The 25,849-nt window shown below is 63.0% G+C and overlaps 4 non-coding genes across 4 annotated transcripts; all 4 read left to right on the top strand.

Annotated features, from left to right (window-relative positions):
* Positions 1-400: 400 nt before the first annotated feature.
* Positions 401-519, top strand: LOC131872143 (5S ribosomal RNA). The gene has a single exon (XR_009370322.1). It is a non-coding gene; the product is annotated as a 5S ribosomal RNA (ribosomal RNA).
* A 7,804-nt stretch (positions 520-8,323) lies between these two features.
* On the top strand, positions 8,324-8,442 carry LOC131872140 (5S ribosomal RNA). Its single transcript, XR_009370319.1, has one exon. It is a non-coding gene; the product is annotated as a 5S ribosomal RNA (ribosomal RNA).
* Positions 8,443-16,245: 7,803 nt separating this feature from the next.
* LOC131872141 (5S ribosomal RNA) lies at positions 16,246-16,364 on the top strand. The gene has a single exon (XR_009370320.1). It is a non-coding gene; the product is annotated as a 5S ribosomal RNA (ribosomal RNA).
* Positions 16,365-24,169: 7,805 nt separating this feature from the next.
* LOC131872142 (5S ribosomal RNA) lies at positions 24,170-24,288 on the top strand. The gene has a single exon (XR_009370321.1). It is a non-coding gene; the product is annotated as a 5S ribosomal RNA (ribosomal RNA).
* Positions 24,289-25,849: the final 1,561 nt, after the last annotated feature.

Consider the following 25,849-nt stretch of genomic DNA (forward strand, 5'->3'; position numbering starts at 1 on the left):
TTGGGTGCCCACCTTGCACCAAGTGCGCACCCGGGGCAAACCGAGCGCCTTGGTGCACCGGGGCAAGATCGAGCGTGCACCCGAGGCGCCCCGAACATGCACCAAGGTGCACTCGGCCCACATGTGAGCGCAGGTCGTTGCGCCCGAGGTGGTGTGTGGGCACCGCGTTGCAGACGGGACACTGCACGCACACGACGCCCCCTCCAGGTGCACGCACGTAGGCCGGGCCGGGTGCACACCCGACGCCCTAGCAAGGTGCGCGCACCCGGGCAGGGCTCACACTTGGCGAACGGGGCGCACTTCGCGAGGGAGGGTGTGCACCTCGACGGGGGTGGGTGGCCGGGGTGGATTCGCACGTGGGTCGCGGTTTGCTAAGTACACACTGCGACAAGCTCATAACGGGTGCGATCATACCAGCGTTAGTGCACCGGATCCCATCAGAACTCTGCAGTTAAGCGCGCTTGGGCCGGAGTAGTACTGGGATGGGTGACCTCCCGGGAAGTCCCGGTGTTGCACCCTTTTTTAGTTTTTCGCCGGGCGTCGCAATGCTATTTGAATAAACCTTTTGCCCGTTTGCGTTCTCGTCGGGGCCGGGCCGGGCCGGGGTGCGCTGCCCGCACTACCGCGCGCGCGGGGGCGACACCGAGCGCGCACCCGAGGCGCCCCGAGCACACAGGCCACGGTGCAACCCGGGCGTTGTGCGCGCACCCCGGTGCGCCCGAGGTGCTGCGCGCGCACCCAGGTGAAATCGGTGTGCACCTCGGCCAGTGCGCGCTCGGTCGAGTCGCGCACGTTGGCCAAGGTGCACGGTGATGTTTCTTACTCTAAGGTTCCGCACCAGACGCCCGGGACAGGTGAGCGAAGCTGGGCGGGGCCGGGTGCGCGGCCGGGGCAGGTGCACGCAGCTGGAGAGAGCTTTGGAGCACACTTCGGAGCGCACCAATGATGCGCTCCATTCAAAAGTTTCCTGAAAAGGCAAAAAAAGTTGAGATTATAGAATTTCCCACTTGAGAGATTGTAAAAAAAAAAAATTTAAAATGAAGGAAACGCGGGTGCCAAGGTGTGCGCAGCCCAGCCAAGGTGTGCGCACCAAGGCGCCCACCCTGGCGAAGGTGCACGCAAGGTGCGCACCCGAGGCAAACCGGACAATTAACCCAACTTTCGACTTCGCGCGCACCTTGGAGCGCACTTCGGAGCGCTCCTTGGTGCGCACCAATCTTGGGCACCTCGGAGTGCACCATGGCGCCCACCAAGGTGCGCACCCGGGGCAAACCGAGCTCCGACTTCGTGCGCACCTTGGAGCGCACGAAAGGTGCGCACCATGGCGCCCACCAAGGTGCGCAGCCCAGCCAAGGCGTGCGCATCAAGGTGCGCACCCTGGCGAAGGTGCGCACCCGGGGCAAACCGAGCTCCGACTTCGTGCGCACCTTGGAGCGCACAAAAGGTGCGCAACCCAGCCAAGGTGTGCGCACCCCGGTCAAACCGAGCTCCGAATCGTGCGCACCAGAGGTGCACGCCATCGTGCGCACCTTGGAGCACACTTCGGAGCCCTCCTTGGTGCGCGCTGATGTTGCGCACCTCGGAGCGCACCCGGGGAAAACAATGCAATTAACCCGACTTTCGACTTCGTGGGCACCTCGGAGCGCTCTCGGGTTCGCACCTCGGAGCACACCGAGGTGCGCACCTTTGATGCGCTGCCTTCACCAATTTCCAGAAAAGGCAAGAAAACATTGAGAAGGTGTGCGCACCGAGGTGCCCACCCTGGCGAAGGTGCACGCGAGGTGCGCACCCGGGGCAAACCGGGCTCCGACTTCGTGCACGCCGCACCTTGGAGCACACTTCGGAGCGCTCCTTGGTGCGCACCAGGGCGCGCAACCCAGCCGAGGTGCCCACCCCGGCGAAGGTGCACGCGAGGTGCGCACCCGGGGCAAACCGGGCTCCGACTTCGTGCACGCCATGGTGCCCACCGCGGCGAAGGTGCACGCGAGGTGCGCACCCGGGGCAAACCGGGCTCCGACTTCGTGCACGCCGCACCTTGGAGCACACTTCGGAGCGCTCCTTGGTGCGCACCATGGTGCCCACCAGGGCGCGCAACCCCGCCGAAGGTGCACGCGAGGTGCGCACCCGGGGCAAACCGGGCTTCGACTTCGTGCACGCCGCACCTTGGAGCACACTTCGGAGCGCTCCTTGGTGCGCACCATGGTGCCCACCAGGGCGCGCAACCCCGCCGAAGGTGCACGCGAGGTGCGCACCCGGGGCAAACCGGGCTCCGACTTCGTGCACGCCATGGTGCGCACCGCGGCGAAGGTGCGCACCCGGGGCAAACCGGGCTCCGACTTCGTGCACGCCGCACCTTGGAGCACACTTCGGAGCGCTCCTTGGTGCGCACCAGGGCGCGCAACCCAGCCGAGGTGCCCACCCCGGCGAAGGTGCACGCGAGGTGCGTACCCGGGGCAAACCGGGCTCCGACTTCGTGCACGCCGCACCTTGGAGCACACTTCGGAGCGCTCCTTGGTGCGCACCATGGTGCCCACCAGGCCGCGCAACCCAGCCAAGGTGTGCGCACCAAGGTGCACGCGAGGTGCGCACCCGGGGCAAACCGGGGTCCGACTTCGTGCACGCCGCACCTTGGAGCACACATCGGGGCGCTCCCGGGTTCGCACCGGCGTTGCGCACCGTGGTGGGCACCTCGGAGCACACCAAGGTGGGCAGCGAGGTGCGCACCTTTGATGCGATGCCTTCACTAATTTCCATAAAAGGCAAAAAAAAAACGAGATTTTAAAATTTCCGTTTTGAAAGATAGTGAGAAAAAGGGAATGCTGGTGCCATCTTGAGCCCGCCCTGGTGCGCAGCCCAGCCAAGGTGTGCGCACCAAGGTGCCCACCCTGGCGAAGGTGCGCGCCCGGGCAATTAACCCAACTTCCAACTTCGCGCGCGCCAGGGTGGGAGCGCACCCAACAACCGGGCCTGGGAAGAGCCAATGCGAGAAACCCCACCAAACGCTCTGACAAAAAAAGAGGGGGCGCTCCAGTAACCCCGCTTCGGAGCGCACCCTGGGCAAACCCAGCCAAGGTGCCCACCCCGGCCAAGGTGCAGGCGAGGTGCGCACCCGGGGCAAACCGGGCTCCGACAACGTGCACGCCGCACCTTGGAGCACACTTCGTAGCGCTCCCGGGTGCGCACCTCAGAGCACACCAAGGTGGGCAGCGAGGTGCGCACCTTTGATGCGCTGCCTTCACTAATTTCCAGAAAAGGCAAAAAAAAAAGGAGATTTTAAAATTTCCGTTTTGAAAGATAGTGAAAAAAACGGAACGCGCGTGCCATCTTGAGCCCGCCCTGGTGCGCAGCCCAGGTAAGGTGCCCACCCTGGCAAAGGTGCGCACCCGGGCAATTAACCCTACTTCCGACTTCGTGCGCGCCAGGGTGGCAACCGGGCCTCGGAAGAGCCAATGCGAGAAACCCCACCAAACGCTCCGACAAAAAAAGAGGCGGCGCTCCAATAACCCCGCTTCGGAGCGCAGCCGGGGCAAACCCAGCCAAGGTGCCCACCCCGACGAAGGTGCACGCGAGGTGCGCACCCGGGGCAAACCGGGCTCCGACAACGTGCACGCAGCACCTTGGAGCACACTTCGAAGCACTCCCGGGTGCCCACCGGCGTTGCGCACCGTGGTGGGCAGCGAGGTGCGCACCTTTGATGCGCTGCCTTCACTAATTTCCAGAAAAAGGCAAAAAAAAATGAGATTTTAAAATTTCCGTTTTGAAAGATAGTGAAAAAAAAGGAACGCGGGTGCCATCTTGAGCCCGCCCTGGTGCGCAGCCCAGGCAAGGCATGCGCACCAAGGTGCCCACCCGAGGTGCACACCCGGGGCAAACCGGGCTCCGACTTCGTGCAGGCCGCACCTTGGAGCACACTTCGGAGCGCTCCTTGGTGCGCACCATGGTGCCCACCAGGGCGCGCAACCCAGCCAAGGTCTGCACACTAAGGTGCCCACCCCGGCGAAGGTGCACGCGAGGTGCGCACCCGGGGCAAACCGAGCTCCGACTTCGTGCACGCCATGGTGCCCACCGCGGCGAAGGTGCACGCGAGGTGCGCACCCGGGGCAAACCGGGCTCCGACTTCGTGCACGCCGCACCTTGGAGCACACTTCGGAGCGCTCCTTGGTGCGCACCATGGTGCCCACCAGGGCGCGCAACCCAGCCAAGGTGTGCGCACCAAGGTGCACGCGAGGTGCGCACCCGGGGCAAACCGGGGTCCGACTTCGTGCACGCCGCACCTTGGAGCACACATCGGAGCGCTCCCAGGTTCGCACCAGCGTTGCGCACCTTTGATGCGCTGCCTTCACTAATTTCCAGAAAAGGCAAAAAAAAACGATATTTTAAAATTTCCGTTCTGAAAGATAGTGAAAAAAACGGAACGCGGGTGCCATCTTGAGCCCTTCCTGGTGCGCAGCCCAGGCAAGTTGTGCGCACCAAGGTGCCCACCCTGGCGGAGGTGCGCGCCCGGGGCAAACCGGGCTCCGACTTCGTGCACTGCATGGTGCCCACCAAGGCGCGCAACCCAGCCAAGGTGCCCACCGCAGCGAAGGTGCACGCGAGGTGCACACCCGGGGCAAACCGGGCTCCGACTTCGTGCACGCCGCACCTTGGAGCACACTTCAGAGCGCTCCTTGGTGCGCACCAGGGCGCGCAACCCAGCCGAGGTGCCCACCCCGGCGAAGGTGCACGCGAGGTGCGCACCCGGGGCAAACCGGGCTCCGACTTCGTGCACGCCATGGTGCCCACCGCGGCGAAGGTGCGCACCCGGGGCAAACCGGGCTCCGACTTCGTGCACGCCGCACCTTGGAGCACACTTCGGAGCGCTCCTTGGTGCGCACCATGGTGCCCACCAGGCCGCGCAACCCAGCCAAGGTGTGCGCACCAAGGTGCACGCGAGGTGCGCACCCGGGGCAAACCGGGGTCCGACTTCGTGCACGCCGCACCTTGGAGCACACATCGGGGCGCTCCCGGGTTCGCACCGGCGTTGCGCACCGTGGTGGGCACCTCGGAGCACACCAAGGTGGGCAGCGAGGTGCGCACCTTTGATGCGATGCCTTCACTAATTTCCATAAAAGGCAAAAAAAAAACGAGATTTTAAAATTTCCGTTTTGAAAGATAGTGAGAAAAAGGGAATGCTGGTGCCATCTTGAGCCCGCCCTGGTGCGCAGCCCAGCCAAGGTTTGCGCACCAAGGTGCCCACCCTGGCGAAGGTGCGCGCCCGGGCAATTAACCCAACTTCCAACTTCGCGCGCGCCAGGGTGGGAGCGCACCCAACAACCGGGCCTGGGAAGAGCCAATGCGAGAAACCCCACCAAACTCTCTGACAAAAAAAGAGGGGGCGCTCCAGTAACCCCGCTTCGGAGCGCACCCTGGGCAAACCCAGCCAAGGTGCCCACCCCGGCCAAGGTGCAGGCGAGGTGCGCACCCGGGGCAAACCGGGCTCCGACAACGTGCACGCCGCACCTTGGAGCACACTTCGTAGCGCTCCCGGGTGCGCACCTCAGAGCACACCAAGGTGGGCAGCGAGGTGCGCACCTTTGATGCGCTGCCTTCACTAATTTCCAGAAAAGGCAAAAAAAAAAGGAGATTTTAAAATTTCCGTTTTGAAAGATAGTGAAAAAAACGGAACGCGCGTGCCATCTTGAGCCCGCCCTGGTGCGCAGCCCAGGTAAGGTGCCACCCTGGCAAAGGTGCGCACCCGGGCAATTAACCCTACTTCCGACTTCGTGCGCGCCAGGGTGGCAACCGGGCCTCGGAAGAGCCAATGCGAGAAACCCCACCAAACGCTCCGACAAAAAAAGAGGCGGCGCTCCAATAACCCCGCTTCGGAGCGCAGCCGGGGCAAACCAAGCCAAGGTGCCCACCCCGACGAAGGTGCACGCGAGGTGCGCACCCGGGGCAAACCGGGCTCCGACAACGTGCACGCAGCACCTTGGAGCACACTTCGAAGCACTCCCGGGTGCCCACCGGCGTTGCGCACCGTGGTGGGCAGCGAGGTGCGCACCTTTGATGCGCTGCCTTCACTAATTTCCAGAAAAAGGCAAAAAAAAATGAGATTTTAAAATTTCCGTTTTGAAAGATAGTGAAAAAAAAGGAACGCGGGTGCCATCTTGAGCCCGCCCTGGTGCGCAGCCCAGGCAAGGCATGCGCACCAAGGTGCCCACCCGAGGTGCACACCCGGGGCAAACCGGGCTCCGACTTCGTGCAGGCCGCACCTTGGAGCACACTTCGGAGCGCTCCTTGGTGCGCACCATGGTGCCCACCAGGGCGCACCCGAGGCAAACCGGGCTCCGACTTCGTGCACGCCGCACCTTGGAGCACACATCGGAGCGCTCCCAGGTTCGCACCAGCGTTGCGCACCTTTGATGCGCTGCCTTCACTAATTTCCAGAAAAGGCAAAAAAAAACGATATTTTAAAATTTCCGTTCTGAAAGATAGTGAAAAAAACGGAACGCGGGTGCCATCTTGAGCCCTTCCTGATGCGCAGCCCAGGCAAGTTGTGCGCACCAAGGTGCCCACCCTGGCGGAGGTGCGCGCCCGGGGCAAACCGGGCTCCGACTTCGTGCACTGCATGGTGCCCACCAAGGCGCGCAACCCAGCCAAGGTGCCCACCGCAGCGAAGGTGCACGCGAGGTGCGCACCCGAGGTGCACACCCGGGGCAAACCGGGCTCCGACTTCGTGCACGCCGCACCTTGGAGCACACTTCAGAGCGCTCCTTGGTACGCACCAGGGCGCGCAACCCAGCCAAGGTGCTCACCCCGGCGAAGGTGCACGCGAGGTGCGCACCCGGGGCAAACCGGGCTCGGACTTCGTGCACGCCGCACCTTGGAGCACACATCGGAGCGCTCCCGGGTTCGCACCAGCATTGCGCACCTTTGATGCGCTGCCTTCACTAATTTCCAGAAAAGGCAAAAAAAAGAAAAAAATGAGATTTTAAAATTTCCGTTTTGAAAGATAGTGAAAAAAACGGAACGCGGGTGCCATCTTGAGCCCGCCCTGGTGTGCAGCCCAGGCAAGTTGTGCGCACCAAGGCACCCACCCTGGCCAAGGTGGGTCACGGGGTGGGTCCTAGGGTGGGTAACGGGGTGGGTACTAAGGTGCGTGCCAAGGTGGGTCATAGGGTGGGTGCCAAGGTGGGCACCAGGGTGGGTGTGCACCAACCCTAGCCAGGGTAGGTCACGGGGTGGTTGTCGGGGTGGGCGTCAAGGAGCCAAGGTGGGTGGCAAGTAGCCAAGTTGCGTGCCAAGGTGGGTGTCGGGGTGGGTGCCAAGGATCCAAGGTGGGTGCCAAGGAACCAAGGTGGGTGTCTGGGTGGGTGCCGAGGTGGGAGCCAGGGTGGGTCCCAAGGTGAGTGCAAAGGTGGGTGCCAGGGTCAAGGTGAGTGCCAATGTGGGTTCCAAGGTGCCAGGGTCAGGGTGAGTGCCAATGTGGGTTCAAAGGTGCTAAGTTGGGTGCGAGGTTGGGTGCGAGGGTGGGTGGGTGCCAAGGTGTGCTAGGTGGAAGCCCGGGTGGGTCGGCATCCCATGGGTGTCGAGTTGGGTGCCTGATGGGTGCTTCTTGTCAAGTTTTAGTCGTCGGGACTCATTTCGAGCCTTAGAGGTCGTTTCTTGTCCGGTTGCCCTGTCTTCGACCTGGGAACCCAATTTTGGTCCTCGGGTCCCATTTTTTTTTGTCTCGCATCCCACTTTTGGCCTGTGGCCTTTTCGGGGTCGATTCTCGTTTTGGGCATCAGAGCATGTTTCTTCTCCTAAAACCCAATATTTGTTTATTAAGTCTCGGAACACATTTTTGTTCTCGTGGACCCATCATGGGTCTTGGAACGCATTTGTGGTCCTTGGGTCCCATTTTGCATCCCGAAACTTGTGTTTTGGTGCTTGATCCCTATTTTGGGTGCCCACCTTGCACCAAGTGCGCACCCGGGGCAAACCGAGCGCCTTGGTGCACCGGGGCAAGATCGAGCGTGCACCCGAGGCGCCCCGAACATGCACCAAGGTGCACTCGGCCCACATGTGAGCGCAGGTCGTTGCGCCCGAGGTGGTGTGTGGGCACCGCGTTGCAGACGGGACACTGCACGCACACGACGCCCCCTCCAGGTGCACGCACGTAGGCCGGGCCGGGTGCACACCCGACGCCCTAGCAAGGTGCGCGCACCCGGGCAGGGCTCACACTTGGCGAACGGGGCGCACTTCGCGAGGGAGGGTGTGCACCTCGACGGGGGTGGGTGGCCGGGGTGGATTCGCACGTGGGTCGCGGTTTGCTAAGTACACACTGCGACAAGCTCATAACGGGTGCGATCATACCAGCGTTAGTGCACCGGATCCCATCAGAACTCCGCAGTTAAGCGCGCTTGGGCCGGAGTAGTACTGGGATGGGTGACCTCCCGGGAAGTCCCGGTGTTGCACCCTTTTTTAGTTTTTCGCCGGGCGTCGCAATGCTATTTGAATAAACCTTTTGCCCGTTTGCGTTCTCGTCGGGGCCGGGCCGGGCCGGGGTGCGCTGCCCGCACTACCGCGCGCGCGGGGGCGACACCGAGCGCGCACCCGAGGCGCCCCGAGCACACAGGCCACGGTGCAACCCGGGCGTTGTGCGCGCACCCCGGTGCGCCCGAGGTGCTGCGCGCGCACCCAGGTGAAATCGGTGTGCACCTCGGCCAGTGCGCGCTCGGTCGAGTCGCGCACGTTGGCCAAGGTGCACGGTGATGTTTCTTACTCTAAGGTTCCGCACCAGACGCCCGGGACAGGTGAGCGAAGCTGGGCGGGGCCGGGTGCGCGGCCGGGGCAGGTGCACGCAGCTGGAGAGAGCTTTGGAGCACACTTCGGAGCGCACCAATGATGCGCTCCATTCAAAAGTTTCCTGAAAAGGCAAAAAAAGTTGAGATTATAGAATTTCCCACTTGAGAGATTGTAAAAAAAAAAAATTTAAAATGAAGGAAACGCGGGTGCCAAGGTGTGCGCAGCCCAGCCAAGGTGTGCGCACCAAGGCGCCCACCCTGGCGAAGGTGCACGCAAGGTGCGCACCCGAGGCAAACCGGACAATTAACCCAACTTTCGACTTCGCGCGCACCTTGGAGCGCACTTCGGAGCGCTCCTTGGTGCGCACCAATCTTGGGCACCTCGGAGTGCACCATGGCGCCCACCAAGGTGCGCACCCGGGGCAAACCGAGCTCCGACTTCGTGCGCACCTTGGAGCGCACGAAAGGTGCGCACCATGGCGCCCACCAAGGTGCGCAGCCCAGCCAAGGCGTGCGCATCAAGGTGCGCACCCTGGCGAAGGTGCGCACCCGGGGCAAACCGAGCTCCGACTTCGTGCGCACCTTGGAGCGCACAAAAGGTGCGCAACCCAGCCAAGGTGTGCGCACCCCGGTCAAACCGAGCTCCGAATCGTGCGCACCAGAGGTGCACGCCATCGTGCGCACCTTGGAGCACACTTCGGAGCCCTCCTTGGTGCGCGCCGATGTTGCGCACCTCGGAGCGCACCCGGGGAAAACAATGCAATTAACCCGACTTTCGACTTCGTGGGCACCTCGGAGCGCTCTCGGGTTCGCACCTCGGAGCACACCGAGGTGCGCACCTTTGATGCGCTGCCTTCACCAATTTCCAGAAAAGGCAAGAAAACATTGAGAAGGTGTGCGCACCGAGGTGCCCACCCTGGCGAAGGTGCACGCGAGGTGCGCACCCGGGGCAAACCGGGCTCCGACTTCGTGCACGCCGCACCTTGGAGCACACTTCGGAGCGCTCCTTGGTGCGCACCAGGGCGCGCAACCCAGCCGAGGTGCCCACCCCGGCGAAGGTGCACGCGAGGTGCGCACCCGGGGCAAACCGGGCTCCGACTTCGTGCACGCCATGGTGCCCACCGCGGCGAAGGTGCACGCGAGGTGCGCACCCGGGGCAAACCGGGCTCCGACTTCGTGCACGCCGCACCTTGGAGCACACTTCGGAGCGCTCCTTGGTGCGCACCATGGTGCCCACCAGGGCGCGCAACCCCGCCGAAGGTGCACGCGAGGTGCGCACCCGGGGCAAACCGGGCTCCGACTTCGTGCACGCCGCACCTTGGAGCACACTTCGGAGCGCTCCTTGGTGCGCACCATGGTGCCCACCAGGGCGCGCAACCCCGCCGAAGGTGCACGCGAGGTGCGCACCCGGGGCAAACCGGGCTCCGACTTCGTGCACGCCATGGTGCGCACCGCGGCGAAGGTGCGCACCCGGGGCAAACCGGGCTCCGACTTCGTGCACGCCGCACCTTGGAGCACACTTCGGAGCGCTCCTTGGTGCGCACCAGGGCGCGCAACCCAGCCGAGGTGCCCACCCCGGCGAAGGTGCACGCGAGGTGCGTACCCGGGGCAAACCGGGCTCCGACTTCGTGCACGCCGCACCTTGGAGCACACTTCGGAGCGCTCCTTGGTGCGCACCATGGTGCCCACCAGGCCGCGCAACCCAGCCAAGGTGTGCGCACCAAGGTGCACGCGAGGTGCGCACCCGGGGCAAACCGGGGTCCGACTTCGTGCACGCCGCACCTTGGAGCACACATCGGGGCGCTCCCGGGTTCGCACCGGCGTTGCGCACCGTGGTGGGCACCTCGGAGCACACCAAGGTGGGCAGCGAGGTGCGCACCTTTGATGCGATGCCTTCACTAATTTCCATAAAAGGCAAAAAAAAAACGAGATTTTAAAATTTCCGTTTTGAAAGATAGTGAGAAAAAGGGAATGCTGGTGCCATCTTGAGCCCGCCCTGGTGCGCAGCCCAGCCAAGGTGTGCGCACCAAGGTGCCCACCCTGGCGAAGGTGCGCGCCCGGGCAATTAACCCAACTTCCAACTTCGCGCGCGCCAGGGTGGGAGCGCACCCAACAACCGGGCCTGGGAAGAGCCAATGCGAGAAACCCCACCAAACGCTCTGACAAAAAAAGAGGGGGCGCTCCAGTAACCCCGCTTCGGAGCGCACCCTGGGCAAACCCAGCCAAGGTGCCCACCCCGGCCAAGGTGCAGGCGAGGTGCGCACCCGGGGCAAACCGGGCTCCGACAACGTGCACGCCGCACCTTGGAGCACACTTCGTAGCGCTCCCGGGTGCGCACCTCAGAGCACACCAAGGTGGGCAGCGAGGTGCGCACCTTTGATGCGCTGCCTTCACTAATTTCCAGAAAAGGCAAAAAAAAAAGGAGATTTTAAAATTTCCGTTTTGAAAGATAGTGAAAAAAACGGAACGCGCGTGCCATCTTGAGCCCGCCCTGGTGCGCAGCCCAGGTAAGGTGCCCACCCTGGCAAAGGTGCGCACCCGGGCAATTAACCCTACTTCCGACTTCGTGCGCGCCAGGGTGGCAACCGGGCCTCGGAAGAGCCAATGCGAGAAACCCCACCAAACGCTCCGACAAAAAAAGAGGCGGCGCTCCAATAACCCCGCTTCGGAGCGCAGCCGGGGCAAACCCAGCCAAGGTGCCCACCCCGACGAAGGTGCACGCGAGGTGCGCACCCGGGGCAAACCGGGCTCCGACAACGTGCACGCAGCACCTTGGAGCACACTTCGAAGCACTCCCGGGTGCCCACCGGCGTTGCGCACCGTGGTGGGCAGCGAGGTGCGCACCTTTGATGCGCTGCCTTCACTAATTTCCAGAAAAAGGCAAAAAAAAATGAGATTTTAAAATTTCCGTTTTGAAAGATAGTGAAAAAAAAGGAACGCGGGTGCCATCTTGAGCCCGCCCTGGTGCGCAGCCCAGGCAAGGCATGCGCACCAAGGTGCCCACCCGAGGTGCACACCCGGGGCAAACCGGGCTCCGACTTCGTGCAGGCCGCACCTTGGAGCACACTTCGGAGCGCTCCTTGGTGCGCACCATGGTGCCCACCAGGGCGCGCAACCCAGCCAAGGTCTGCACACTAAGGTGCCCACCCCGGCGAAGGTGCACGCGAGGTGCGCACCCGGGGCAAACCGGGCTCCGACTTCGTGCACGCCATGGTGCCCACCGCGGCGAAGGTGCACGCGAGGTGCGCACCCGGGGCAAACCGGGCTCCGACTTCGTGCACGCCGCACCTTGGAGCACACTTCGGAGCGCTCCTTGGTGCGCACCATGGTGCCCACCAGGGCGCGCAACCCAGCCAAGGTGTGCGCACCAAGGTGCACGCGAGGTGCGCACCCGGGGCAAACCGGGGTCCGACTTCGTGCACGCCGCACCTTGGAGCACACATCGGAGCGCTCCCAGGTTCGCACCAGCGTTGCGCACCTTTGATGCGCTGCCTTCACTAATTTCCAGAAAAGGCAAAAAAAAACGATATTTTAAAATTTCCGTTCTGAAAGATAGTGAAAAAAACGGAACGCGGGTGCCATCTTGAGCCCTTCCTGGTGCGCAGCCCAGGCAAGTTGTGCGCACCAAGGTGCCCACCCTGGCGGAGGTGCGCGCCCGGGGCAAACCGGGCTCCGACTTCGTGCACTGCATGGTGCCCACCAAGGCGCGCAACCCAGCCAAGGTGCCCACCGCAGCGAAGGTGCACGCGAGGTGCACACCCGGGGCAAACCGGGCTCCGACTTCGTGCACGCCGCACCTTGGAGCACACTTCAGAGCGCTCCTTGGTGCGCACCAGGGCGCGCAACCCAGCCGAGGTGCCCACCCCGGCGAAGGTGCACGCGAGGTGCGCACCCGGGGCAAACCGGGCTCCGACTTCGTGCACGCCATGGTGCCCACCGCGGCGAAGGTGCGCACCCGGGGCAAACCGGGCTCCGACTTCGTGCACGCCGCACCTTGGAGCACACTTCGGAGCGCTCCTTGGTGCGCACCATGGTGCCCACCAGGCCGCGCAACCCAGCCAAGGTGTGCGCACCAAGGTGCACGCGAGGTGCGCACCCGGGGCAAACCGGGGTCCGACTTCGTGCACGCCGCACCTTGGAGCACACATCGGGGCGCTCCCGGGTTCGCACCGGCGTTGCGCACCGTGGTGGGCACCTCGGAGCACACCAAGGTGGGCAGCGAGGTGCGCACCTTTGATGCGATGCCTTCACTAATTTCCATAAAAGGCAAAAAAAAAACGAGATTTTAAATTCCGTTTTGAAAGATAGTGAGAAAAAGGGAATGCTGGTGCCATCTTGAGCCCGCCCTGGTGCGCAGCCCAGCCAAGGTTTGCGCACCAAGGTGCCCACCCTGGCGAAGGTGCGCGCCCGGGCAATTAACCCAACTTCCAACTTCGCGCGCGCCAGGGTGGGAGCGCACCCAACAACCGGGCCTGGGAAGAGCCAATGCGAGAAACCCCACCAAACTCTCTGACAAAAAAAGAGGGGGCGCTCCAGTAACCCCGCTTCGGAGCGCACCCTGGGCAAACCCAGCCAAGGTGCCCACCCCGGCCAAGGTGCAGGCGAGGTGCGCACCCGGGGCAAACCGGGCTCCGACAACGTGCACGCCGCACCTTGGAGCACACTTCGTAGCGCTCCCGGGTGCGCACCTCAGAGCACACCAAGGTGGGCAGCGAGGTGCGCACCTTTGATGCGCTGCCTTCACTAATTTCCAGAAAAGGCAAAAAAAAAAGGAGATTTTAAAATTTCCGTTTTGAAAGATAGTGAAAAAAACGGAACGCGCGTGCCATCTTGAGCCCGCCCTGGTGCGCAGCCCAGGTAAGGTGCCACCCTGGCAAAGGTGCGCACCCGGGCAATTAACCCTACTTCCGACTTCGTGCGCGCCAGGGTGGCAACCGGGCCTCGGAAGAGCCAATGCGAGAAACCCCACCAAACGCTCCGACAAAAAAAGAGGCGGCGCTCCAATAACCCCGCTTCGGAGCGCAGCCGGGGCAAACCAAGCCAAGGTGCCCACCCCGACGAAGGTGCACGCGAGGTGCGCACCCGGGGCAAACCGGGCTCCGACAACGTGCACGCAGCACCTTGGAGCACACTTCGAAGCACTCCCGGGTGCCCACCGGCGTTGCGCACCGTGGTGGGCAGCGAGGTGCGCACCTTTGATGCGCTGCCTTCACTAATTTCCAGAAAAAGGCAAAAAAAAATGAGATTTTAAAATTTCCGTTTTGAAAGATAGTGAAAAAAAAGGAACGCGGGTGCCATCTTGAGCCCGCCCTGGTGCGCAGCCCAGGCAAGGCATGCGCACCAAGGTGCCCACCCGAGGTGCACACCCGGGGCAAACCGGGCTCCGACTTCGTGCAGGCCGCACCTTGGAGCACACTTCGGAGCGCTCCTTGGTGCGCACCATGGTGCCCACCAGGGCGCACCCGAGGCAAACCGGGCTCCGACTTCGTGCACGCCGCACCTTGGAGCACACATCGGAGCGCTCCCAGGTTCGCACCAGCGTTGCGCACCTTTGATGCGCTGCCTTCACTAATTTCCAGAAAAGGCAAAAAAAAACGATATTTTAAAATTTCCGTTCTGAAAGATAGTGAAAAAAACGGAACGCGGGTGCCATCTTGAGCCCTTCCTGATGCGCAGCCCAGGCAAGTTGTGCGCACCAAGGTGCCCACCCTGGCGGAGGTGCGCGCCCGGGGCAAACCGGGCTCCGACTTCGTGCACTGCATGGTGCCCACCAAGGCGCGCAACCCAGCCAAGGTGCCCACCGCAGCGAAGGTGCACGCGAGGTGCGCACCCGAGGTGCACACCCGGGGCAAACCGGGCTCCGACTTCGTGCACGCCGCACCTTGGAGCACACTTCAGAGCGCTCCTTGGTACGCACCAGGGCGCGCAACCCAGCCAAGGTGCTCACCCCGGCGAAGGTGCACGCGAGGTGCGCACCCGGGGCAAACCGGGCTCGGACTTCGTGCACGCCGCACCTTGGAGCACACATCGGAGCGCTCCCGGGTTCGCACCAGCATTGCGCACCTTTGATGCGCTGCCTTCACTAATTTCCAGAAAAGGCAAAAAAAAGAAAAAAATGAGATTTTAAAATTTCCGTTTTGAAAGATAGTGAAAAAAACGGAACGCGGGTGCCATCTTGAGCCCGCCCTGGTGTGCAGCCCAGGCAAGTTGTGCGCACCAAGGCACCCACCCTGGCCAAGGTGGGTCACGGGGTGGGTCCTAGGGTGGGTAACGGTGTGGGTACTAAGGTGCGTGCCAAGGTGGGTCATAGGGTGGGTGCCAAGGTGGGCACCAGGGTGGGTGTGCACCAACCCTAGCCAGGGTAGGTCACGGGGTGGTTGTCGGGGTGGGCGTCAAGGAGCCAAGGTGGGTGGCAAGTAGCCAAGTTGCGTGCCAAGGTGGGTGTCGGGGTGGGTGCCAAGGATCCAAGGTGGGTGCCAAGGAACCAAGGTGGGTGTCTGGGTGGGTGCCGAGGTGGGAGCCAGGGTGGGTCCCAAGGTGAGTGCAAAGGTGGGTGCCAGGGTCAAGGTGAGTGCCAATGTGGGTTCCAAGGTGCCAGGGTCAGGGTGAGTGCCAATGTGGGTTCAAAGGTGCTAAGTTGGGTGCGAGGTTGGGTGCGAGGGTGGGTGGGTGCCAAGGTGTGCTAGGTGGAAGCCCGGGTGGGTCGGCATCCCATGGGTGTCGAGTTGGGTGCCTGATGGGTGCTTCTTGTCAAGTTTTAGTCGTCGGGACTCATTTCGAGCCTTAGAGGTCGTTTCTTGTCCGGTTGCCCTGTCTTCGACCTGGGAACCCAATTTTGGTCCTCGGGTCCCATTTTTTTTTGTCTCGCATCCCACTTTTGGCCTGTGGCCTTTTCGGGGTCGATTCTCGTTTTGGGCATCAGAGCATGTTTCTTCTCCTAAAACCCAATATTTGTTTATTAAGTCTCGGAACACATTTTTGTTCTCGTGGACCCATCATGGGTCTTGGAACGCATTTGTGGTCCTTGGGTCCCATTTTGCATCCCGAAACTTGTGTTTTGGTGCTTGATCCCTATTTTGGGTGCCCACCTTGCACCAAGTGCGCACCCGGGGCAAACCGAGCGCCTTGGTGCACCGGGGCAAGATCGAGCGTGCACCCGAGGCGCCCCGAACATGCACCAAGGTGCACTCGGCCCACATGTGAGCGCAGGTCGTTGCGCCCGAGGTGGTGTGTGGGCACCGCGTTGCAGACGGGACACTGCACGCACACGACGCCCCCTCCAGGTGCACGCACGTAGGCCGGGCCGGGTGCACACCCGACGCCCTAGCAAGGTGCGCGCACCCGGGCAGGGCTCACACTTGGCGAACGGGGCGCACTTCGCGAGGGAGGGGTGTGCACCTCGACGGGGGTGGGTGGCCGGGGTGGATTCGCACGTGGGTCGCGGTTTGCTAAGTACACACTGCGACAAGCTCATAACGGGTGCGATCATACCAGCGTTAGTGCACCGGATCCCATCAGAACTCCGCAGTTAAGCGCGCTTGGGCCGGAGTAGTACTGGGATGGGTGACCTCCCGGGAAGTCCCGGTGTTGCACCCTTTTTTAGTTTTTCGCCGGGCGTCGCAATGCTATTTGAATAAACCTTTTGCCCGTTTGCGTTCTCGTCGGGGCCGGGCCGGGCCGGGGTGCGCTGCCCGCACTACCGCGCGCGCGGGGGGCGACACCGAGCGCGCACCCGAGGCGCCCCGAGCACACAGGCCACGGTGCAACCCGGGCGTTGTGCGCGCACCCCGGTGCGCCCGAGGTGCTGCGCGCGCACCCAGGTGAAATCGGTGTGCACCTCGGCCAGTGCGCGCTCGGTCGAGTCGCGCACGTTGGCCAAGGTGCACGGTGATGTTTCTTACTCTAAGGTTCCGCACCAGACGCCCGGGACAGGTGAGCGAAGCTGGGCGGGGCCGGGTGCGCGGCCGGGGCAGGTGCACGCAGCTGGAGAGAGCTTTGGAGCACACTTCGGAGCGCACCAATGATGCGCTCCATTCAAAAGTTTCCTGAAAAGGCAAAAAAAGTTGAGATTATAGAATTTCCCACTTGAGAGATTGTAAAAAAAAAAAATTTAAAATGAAGGAAACGCGGGTGCCAAGGTGTGCGCAGCCCAGCCAAGGTGTGCGCACCAAGGCGCCCACCCTGGCGAAGGTGCACGCAAGGTGCGCACCCGAGGCAAACCGGACAATTAACCCAACTTTCGACTTCGCGCGCACCTTGGAGCGCACTTCGGAGCGCTCCTTGGTGCGCACCAATCTTGGGCACCTCGGAGTGCACCATGGCGCCCACCAAGGTGCGCACCCGGGGCAAACCGAGCTCCGACTTCGTGCGCACCTTGGAGCGCACGAAAGGTGCGCACCATGGCGCCCACCAAGGTGCGCAGCCCAGCCAAGGCGTGCGCATCAAGGTGCGCACCCTGGCGAAGGTGCGCACCCGGGGCAAACCGAGCTCCGACTTCGTGCGCACCTTGGAGCGCACAAAAGGTGCGCAACCCAGCCAAGGTGTGCGCACCCCGGTCAAACCGAGCTCCGAATCGTGCGCACCAGAGGTGCACGCCATCGTGCGCACCTTGGAGCACACTTCGGAGCCCTCCTTGGTGCGCGCCGATGTTGCGCACCTCGGAGCGCACCCGGGGAAAACAATGCAATTAACCCGACTTTCGACTTCGTGGGCACCTCGGAGCGCTCTCGGGTTCGCACCTCGGAGCACACCGAGGTGCGCACCTTTGATGCGCTGCCTTCACCAATTTCCAGAAAAGGCAAGAAAACATTGAGAAGGTGTGCGCACCGAGGTGCCCACCCTGGCGAAGGTGCACGCGAGGTGCGCACCCGGGGCAAACCGGGCTCCGACTTCGTGCACGCCGCACCTTGGAGCACACTTCGGAGCGCTCCTTGGTGCGCACCAGGGCGCGCAACCCAGCCGAGGTGCCCACCCCGGCGAAGGTGCACGCGAGGTGCGCACCCGGGGCAAACCGGGCTCCGACTTCGTGCACGCCATGGTGCCCACCGCGGCGAAGGTGCACGCGAGGTGCGCACCCGGGGCAAACCGGGCTCCGACTTCGTGCACGCCGCACCTTGGAGCACACTTCGGAGCGCTCCTTGGTGCGCACCATGGTGCCCACCAGGGCGCGCAACCCCGCCGAAGGTGCACGCGAGGTGCGCACCCGGGGCAAACCGGGCTCCGACTTCGTGCACGCCGCACCTTGGAGCACACTTCGGAGCGCTCCTTGGTGCGCACCATGGTGCCCACCAGGGCGCGCAACCCCGCCGAAGGTGCACGCGAGGTGCGCACCCGGGGCAAACCGGGCTCCGACTTCGTGCACGCCATGGTGCGCACCGCGGCGAAGGTGCGCACCCGGGGCAAACCGGGCTCCGACTTCGTGCACGCCGCACCTTGGAGCACACTTCGGAGCGCTCCTTGGTGCGCACCAGGGCGCGCAACCCAGCCGAGGTGCCCACCCCGGCGAAGGTGCACGCGAGGTGCGTACCCGGGGCAAACCGGGCTCCGACTTCGTGCACGCCGCACCTTGGAGCACACTTCGGAGCGCTCCTTGGTGCGCACCATGGTGCCCACCAGGCCGCGCAACCCAGCCAAGGTGTGCGCACCAAGGTGCACGCGAGGTGCGCACCCGGGGCAAACCGGGGTCCGACTTCGTGCACGCCGCACCTTGGAGCACACATCGGGGCGCTCCCGGGTTCGCACCGGCGTTGCGCACCGTGGTGGGCACCTCGGAGCACACCAAGGTGGGCAGCGAGGTGCGCACCTTTGATGCGATGCCTTCACTAATTTCCATAAAAGGCAAAAAAAAAACGAGATTTTAAAATTTCCGTTTTGAAAGATAGTGAGAAAAAGGGAATGCTGGTGCCATCTTGAGCCCGCCCTGGTGCGCAGCCCAGCCAAGGTGTGCGCACCAAGGTGCCCACCCTGGCGAAGGTGCGCGCCCGGGCAATTAACCCAACTTCCAACTTCGCGCGCGCCAGGGTGGGAGCGCACCCAACAACCGGGCCTGGGAAGAGCCAATGCGAGAAACCCCACCAAACGCTCTGACAAAAAAAGAGGGGGCGCTCCAGTAACCCCGCTTCGGAGCGCACCCTGGGCAAACCCAGCCAAGGTGCCCACCCCGGCCAAGGTGCAGGCGAGGTGCGCACCCGGGGCAAACCGGGCTCCGACAACGTGCACGCCGCACCTTGGAGCACACTTCGTAGCGCTCCCGGGTGCGCACCTCAGAGCACACCAAGGTGGGCAGCGAGGTGCGCACCTTTGATGCGCTGCCTTCACTAATTTCCAGAAAAGGCAAAAAAAAAAGGAGATTTTAAAATTTCCGTTTTGAAAGATAGTGAAAAAAACGGAACGCGCGTGCCATCTTGAGCCCGCCCTGGTGCGCAGCCCAGGTAAGGTGCCCACCCTGGCAAAGGTGCGCACCCGGGCAATTAACCCTACTTCCGACTTCGTGCGCGCCAGGGTGGCAACCGGGCCTCGGAAGAGCCAATGCGAGAAACCCCACCAAACGCTCCGACAAAAAAAGAGGCGGCGCTCCAATAACCCCGCTTCGGAGCGCAGCCGGGGCAAACCCAGCCAAGGTGCCCACCCCGACGAAGGTGCACGCGAGGTGCGCACCCGGGGCAAACCGGGCTCCGACAACGTGCACGCAGCACCTTGGAGCACACTTCGAAGCACTCCCGGGTGCCCACCGGCGTTGCGCACCGTGGTGGGCAGCGAGGTGCGCACCTTTGATGCGCTGCCTTCACTAATTTCCAGAAAAAGGCAAAAAAAAATGAGATTTTAAAATTTCCGTTTTGAAAGATAGTGAAAAAAAAGGAACGCGGGTGCCATCTTGAGCCCGCCCTGGTGCGCAGCCCAGGCAAGGCATGCGCACCAAGGTGCCCACCCGAGGTGCACACCCGGGGCAAACCGGGCTCCGACTTCGTGCAGGCCGCACCTTGGAGCACACTTCGGAGCGCTCCTTGGTGCGCACCATGGTGCCCACCAGGGCGCGCAACCCAGCCAAGGTCTGCACACTAAGGTGCCCACCCCGGCGAAGGTGCACGCGAGGTGCGCACCCGGGGCAAACCGGGCTCCGACTTCGTGCACGCCATGGTGCCCACCGCGGCGAAGGTGCACGCGAGGTGCGCACCCGGGGCAAACCGGGCTCCGACTTCGTGCACGCCGCACCTTGGAGCACACTTCGGAGCGCTCCTTGGTGCGCACCATGGTGCCCACCAGGGCGCGCAACCCAGCCAAGGTGTGCGCACCAAGGTGCACGCGAGGTGCGCACCCGGGGCAAACCGGGGTCCGACTTCGTGCACGCCGCACCTTGGAGCACACATCGGAGCGCTCCCAGGTTCGCACCAGCGTTGCGCACCTTTGATGCGCTGCCTTCACTAATTTCCAGAAAAGGCAAAAAAAAACGATATTTTAAAATTTCCGTTCTGAAAGATAGTGAAAAAAACGGAACGCGGGTGCCATCTTGAGCCCTTCCTGGTGCGCAGCCCAGGCAAGTTGTGCGCACCAAGGTGCCCACCCTGGCGGAGGTGCGCGCCCGGGGCAAACCGGGCTCCGACTTCGTGCACTGCATGGTGCCCACCAAGGCGCGCAACCCAGCCAAGGTGCCCACCGCAGCGAAGGTGCACGCGAGGTGCACACCCGGGGCAAACCGGGCTCCGACTTCGTGCACGCCGCACCTTGGAGCACACTTCAGAGCGCTCCTTGGTGCGCACCAGGGCGCGCAACCCAGCCGAGGTGCCCACCCCGGCGAAGGTGCACGCGAGGTGCGCACCCGGGGCAAACCGGGCTCCGACTTCGTGCACGCCATGGTGCCCACCGCGGCGAAGGTGCGCACCCGGGGCAAACCGGGCTCCGACTTCGTGCACGCCGCACCTTGGAGCACACTTCGGAGCGCTCCTTGGTGCGCACCATGGTGCCCACCAGGCCGCGCAACCCAGCCAAGGTGTGCGCACCAAGGTGCACGCGAGGTGCGCACCCGGGGCAAACCGGGGTCCGACTTCGTGCACGCCGCACCTTGGAGCACACATCGGGGCGCTCCCGGGTTCGCACCGGCGTTGCGCACCGTGGTGGGCACCTCGGAGCACACCAAGGTGGGCAGCGAGGTGCGCACCTTTGATGCGATGCCTTCACTAATTTCCATAAAAGGCAAAAAAAAAACGAGATTTTAAAATTTCCGTTTTGAAAGATAGTGAGAAAAAGGGAATGCTGGTGCCATCTTGAGCCCGCCCTGGTGCGCAGCCCAGCCAAGGTTTGCGCACCAAGGTGCCCACCCTGGCGAAGGTGCGCGCCCGGGCAATTAACCCAACTTCCAACTTCGCGCGCGCCAGGGTGGGAGCGCACCCAACAACCGGGCCTGGGAAGAGCCAATGCGAGAAACCCCACCAAACTCTCTGACAAAAAAAGAGGGGGCGCTCCAGTAACCCCGCTTCGGAGCGCACCCTGGGCAAACCCAGCCAAGGTGCCCACCCCGGCCAAGGTGCAGGCGAGGTGCGCACCCGGGGCAAACCGGGCTCCGACAACGTGCACGCCGCACCTTGGAGCACACTTCGTAGCGCTCCCGGGTGCGCACCTCAGAGCACACCAAGGTGGGCAGCGAGGTGCGCACCTTTGATGCGCTGCCTTCACTAATTTCCAGAAAAGGCAAAAAAAAAAGGAGATTTTAAAATTTCCGTTTTGAAAGATAGTGAAAAAAACGGAACGCGCGTGCCATCTTGAGCCCGCCCTGGTGCGCAGCCCAGGTAAGGTGCCACCCTGGCAAAGGTGCGCACCCGGGCAATTAACCCTACTTCCGACTTCGTGCGCGCCAGGGTGGCAACCGGGCCTCGGAAGAGCCAATGCGAGAAACCCCACCAAACGCTCCGACAAAAAAAGAGGCGGCGCTCCAATAACCCCGCTTCGGAGCGCAGCCGGGGCAAACCAAGCCAAGGTGCCCACCCCGACGAAGGTGCACGCGAGGTGCGCACCCGGGGCAAACCGGGCTCCGACAACGTGCACGCAGCACCTTGGAGCACACTTCGAAGCACTCCCGGGTGCCCACCGGCGTTGCGCACCGTGGTGGGCAGCGAGGTGCGCACCTTTGATGCGCTGCCTTCACTAATTTCCAGAAAAAGGCAAAAAAAAATGAGATTTTAAAATTTCCGTTTTGAAAGATAGTGAAAAAAAAGGAACGCGGGTGCCATCTTGAGCCCGCCCTGGTGCGCAGCCCAGGCAAGGCATGCGCACCAAGGTGCCCACCCGAGGTGCACACCCGGGGCAAACCGGGCTCCGACTTCGTGCAGGCCGCACCTTGGAGCACACTTCGGAGCGCTCCTTGGTGCGCACCATGGTGCCCACCAGGGCGCACCCGAGGCAAACCGGGCTCCGACTTCGTGCACGCCGCACCTTGGAGCACACATCGGAGCGCTCCCAGGTTCGCACCAGCGTTGCGCACCTTTGATGCGCTGCCTTCACTAATTTCCAGAAAAGGCAAAAAAAAACGATATTTTAAAATTTCCGTTCTGAAAGATAGTGAAAAAAACGGAACGCGGGTGCCATCTTGAGCCCTTCCTGATGCGCAGCCCAGGCAAGTTGTGCGCACCAAGGTGCCCACCCTGGCGGAGGTGCGCGCCCGGGGCAAACCGGGCTCCGACTTCGTGCACTGCATGGTGCCCACCAAGGCGCGCAACCCAGCCAAGGTGCCCACCGCAGCGAAGGTGCACGCGAGGTGCGCACCCGAGGTGCACACCCGGGGCAAACCGGGCTCCGACTTCGTGCACGCCGCACCTTGGAGCACACTTCAGAGCGCTCCTTGGTACGCACCAGGGCGCGCAACCCAGCCAAGGTGCTCACCCCGGCGAAGGTGCACGCGAGGTGCGCACCCGGGGCAAACCGGGCTCGGACTTCGTGCACGCCGCACCTTGGAGCACACATCGGAGCGCTCCCGGGTTCGCACCAGCATTGCGCACCTTTGATGCGCTGCCTTCACTAATTTCCAGAAAAGGCAAAAAAAAGAAAAAAATGAGATTTTAAAATTTCCGTTTTGAAAGATAGTGAAAAAAACGGAACGCGGGTGCCATCTTGAGCCCGCCCTGGTGTGCAGCCCAGGCAAGTTGTGCGCACCAAGGCACCCACCCTGGCCAAGGTGGGTCACGGGGTGGGTCCTAGGGTGGGTAACGGGGTGGGTACTAAGGTGCGTGCCAAGGTGGGTCATAGGGTGGGTGCCAAGGTGGGCACCAGGGTGGGTGTGCACCAACCCTAGCCAGGGTAGGTCACGGGGTGGTTGTCGGGGTGGGCGTCAAGGAGCCAAGGTGGGTGGCAAGTAGCCAAGTTGCGTGCCAAGGTGGGTGTCGGGGTGGGTGCCAAGGATCCAAGGTGGGTGCCAAGGAACCAAGGTGGGTGTCTGGGTGGGTGCCGAGGTGGGAGCCAGGGTGGGTCCCAAGGTGAGTGCAAAGGTGGGTGCCAGGGTCAAGGTGAGTGCCAATGTGGGTTCCAAGGTGCCAGGGTCAGGGTGAGTGCCAATGTGGGTTCAAAGGTGCTAAGTTGGGTGCGAGGTTGGGTGCGAGGGTGGGTGGGTGCCAAGGTGTGCTAGGTGGAAGCCCGGGTGGGTCGGCATCCCATGGGTGTCGAGTTGGGTGCCTGATGGGTGCTTCTTGTCAAGTTTTAGTCGTCGGGACTCATTTCGAGCCTTAGAGGTCGTTTCTTGTCCGGTTGCCCTGTCTTCGACCTGGGAACCCAATTTTGGTCCTCGGGTCCCATTTTTTTTTGTCTCGCATCCCACTTTTGGCCTGTGGCCTTTTCGGGGTCGATTCTCGTTTTGGGCATCAGAGCATGTTTCTTCTCCTAAAACCCAATATTTGTTTATTAAGTCTCGGAACACATTTTTGTTCTCGTGGACCCATCATGGGTCTTGGAACGCATTTGTGGTCCTTGGGTCCCATTTTGCATCCCGAAACTTGTGTTTTGGTGCTTGATCCCTATTTTGGGTGCCCACCTTGCACCAAGTGCGCACCCGGGGCAAACCGAGCGCCTTGGTGCACCGGGGCAAGATCGAGCGTGCACCCGAGGCGCCCCGAACATGCACCAAGGTGCACTCGGCCCACATGTGAGCGCAGGTCGTTGCGCCCGAGGTGGTGTGTGGGCACCGCGTTGCAGACGGGACACTGCACGCACACGACGCCCCCTCCAGGTGCACGCACGTAGGCCGGGCCGGGTGCACACCCGACGCCCTAGCAAGGTGCGCGCACCCGGGCAGGGCTCACACTTGGCGAACGGGGCGCACTTCGCGAGGGAGGGTGTGCACCTCGACGGGGGTGGGTGGCCGGGGTGGATTCGCACGTGGGTCGCGGTTTGCTAAGTACACACTGCGACAAGCTCATAACGGGTGCGATCATACCAGCGTTAGTGCACCGGATCCCATCAGAACTCCGCAGTTAAGCGCGCTTGGGCCGGAGTAGTACTGGGATGGGTGACCTCCCGGGAAGTCCCGGTGTTGCACCCTTTTTTAGTTTTTCGCCGGGCGTCGCAATGCTATTTGAATAAACCTTTTGCCCGTTTGCGTTCTCGTCGGGGCCGGGCCGGGCCGGGGTGCGCTGCCCGCACTACCGCGCGCGCTCGGGGGCGACACCGAGCGCGCACCCGAGGCGCCCCGAGCACACAGGCCACGGTGCAACCCGGGCGTTGTGCGCGCACCCCGGTGCGCCCGAGGTGCTGCGCGCGCACCCAGGTGAAATCGGTGTGCACCTCGGCCAGTGCGCGCTCGGTCGAGTCGCGCACGTTGGCCAAGGTGCACGGTGATGTTTCTTACTCTAAGGTTCCGCACCAGACGCCCGGGACAGGTGAGCGAAGCTGGGCGGGGCCGGGTGCGCGGCCGGGGCAGGTGCACGCAGCTGGAGAGAGCTTTGGAGCACACTTCGGAGCGCACCAATGATGCGCTCCATTCAAAAGTTTCCTGAAAAGGCAAAAAAAGTTGAGATTATAGAATTTCCCACTTGAGAGATTGTAAAAAAAAAAAATTTAAAATGAAGGAAACGCGGGTGCCAAGGTGTGCGCAGCCCAGCCAAGGTGTGCGCACCAAGGCGCCCACCCTGGCGAAGGTGCACGCAAGGTGCGCACCCGAGGCAAACCGGACAATTAACCCAACTTTCGACTTCGCGCGCACCTTGGAGCGCACTTCGGAGCGCTCCTTGGTGCGCACCAATCTTGGGCACCTCGGAGTGCACCATGGCGCCCACCAAGGTGCGCACCCGGGGCAAACCGAGCTCCGACTTCGTGCGCACCTTGGAGCGCACGAAAGGTGCGCACCATGGCGCCCACCAAGGTGCGCAGCCCAGCCAAGGCGTGCGCATCAAGGTGCGCACCCTGGCGAAGGTGCGCACCCGGGGCAAACCGAGCTCCGACTTCGTGCGCACCTTGGAGCGCACAAAAGGTGCGCAACCCAGCCAAGGTGTGCGCACCCCGGTCAAACCGAGCTCCGAATCGTGCGCACCAGAGGTGCACGCCATCGTGCGCACCTTGGAGCACACTTCGGAGCCCTCCTTGGTGCGCGCCGATGTTGCGCACCTCGGAGCGCACCCGGGGAAAACAATGCAATTAACCCGACTTTCGACTTCGTGGGCACCTCGGAGCGCTCTCGGGTTCGCACCTCGGAGCACACCGAGGTGCGCACCTTTGATGCGCTGCCTTCACCAATTTCCAGAAAAGGCAAGAAAACATTGAGAAGGTGTGCGCACCGAGGTGCCCACCCTGGCGAAGGTGCACGCGAGGTGCGCACCCGGGGCAAACCGGGCTCCGACTTCGTGCACGCCGCACCTTGGAGCACACTTCGGAGCGCTCCTTGGTGCGCACCAGGGCGCGCAACCCAGCCGAGGTGCCCACCCCGGCGAAGGTGCACGCGAGGTGCGCACCCGGGGCAAACCGGGCTCCGACTTCGTGCACGCCATGGTGCCCACCGCGGCGAAGGTGCACGCGAGGTGCGCACCCGGGGCAAACCGGGCTCCGACTTCGTGCACGCCGCACCTTGGAGCACACTTCGGAGCGCTCCTTGGTGCGCACCATGGTGC

Source organism: Cryptomeria japonica, unplaced genomic scaffold, assembly GCF_030272615.1.
Source record: "Cryptomeria japonica unplaced genomic scaffold, Sugi_1.0 HiC_scaffold_522, whole genome shotgun sequence".
Lineage (NCBI taxonomy): Eukaryota > Viridiplantae > Streptophyta > Pinopsida > Cupressales > Cupressaceae > Cryptomeria > Cryptomeria japonica.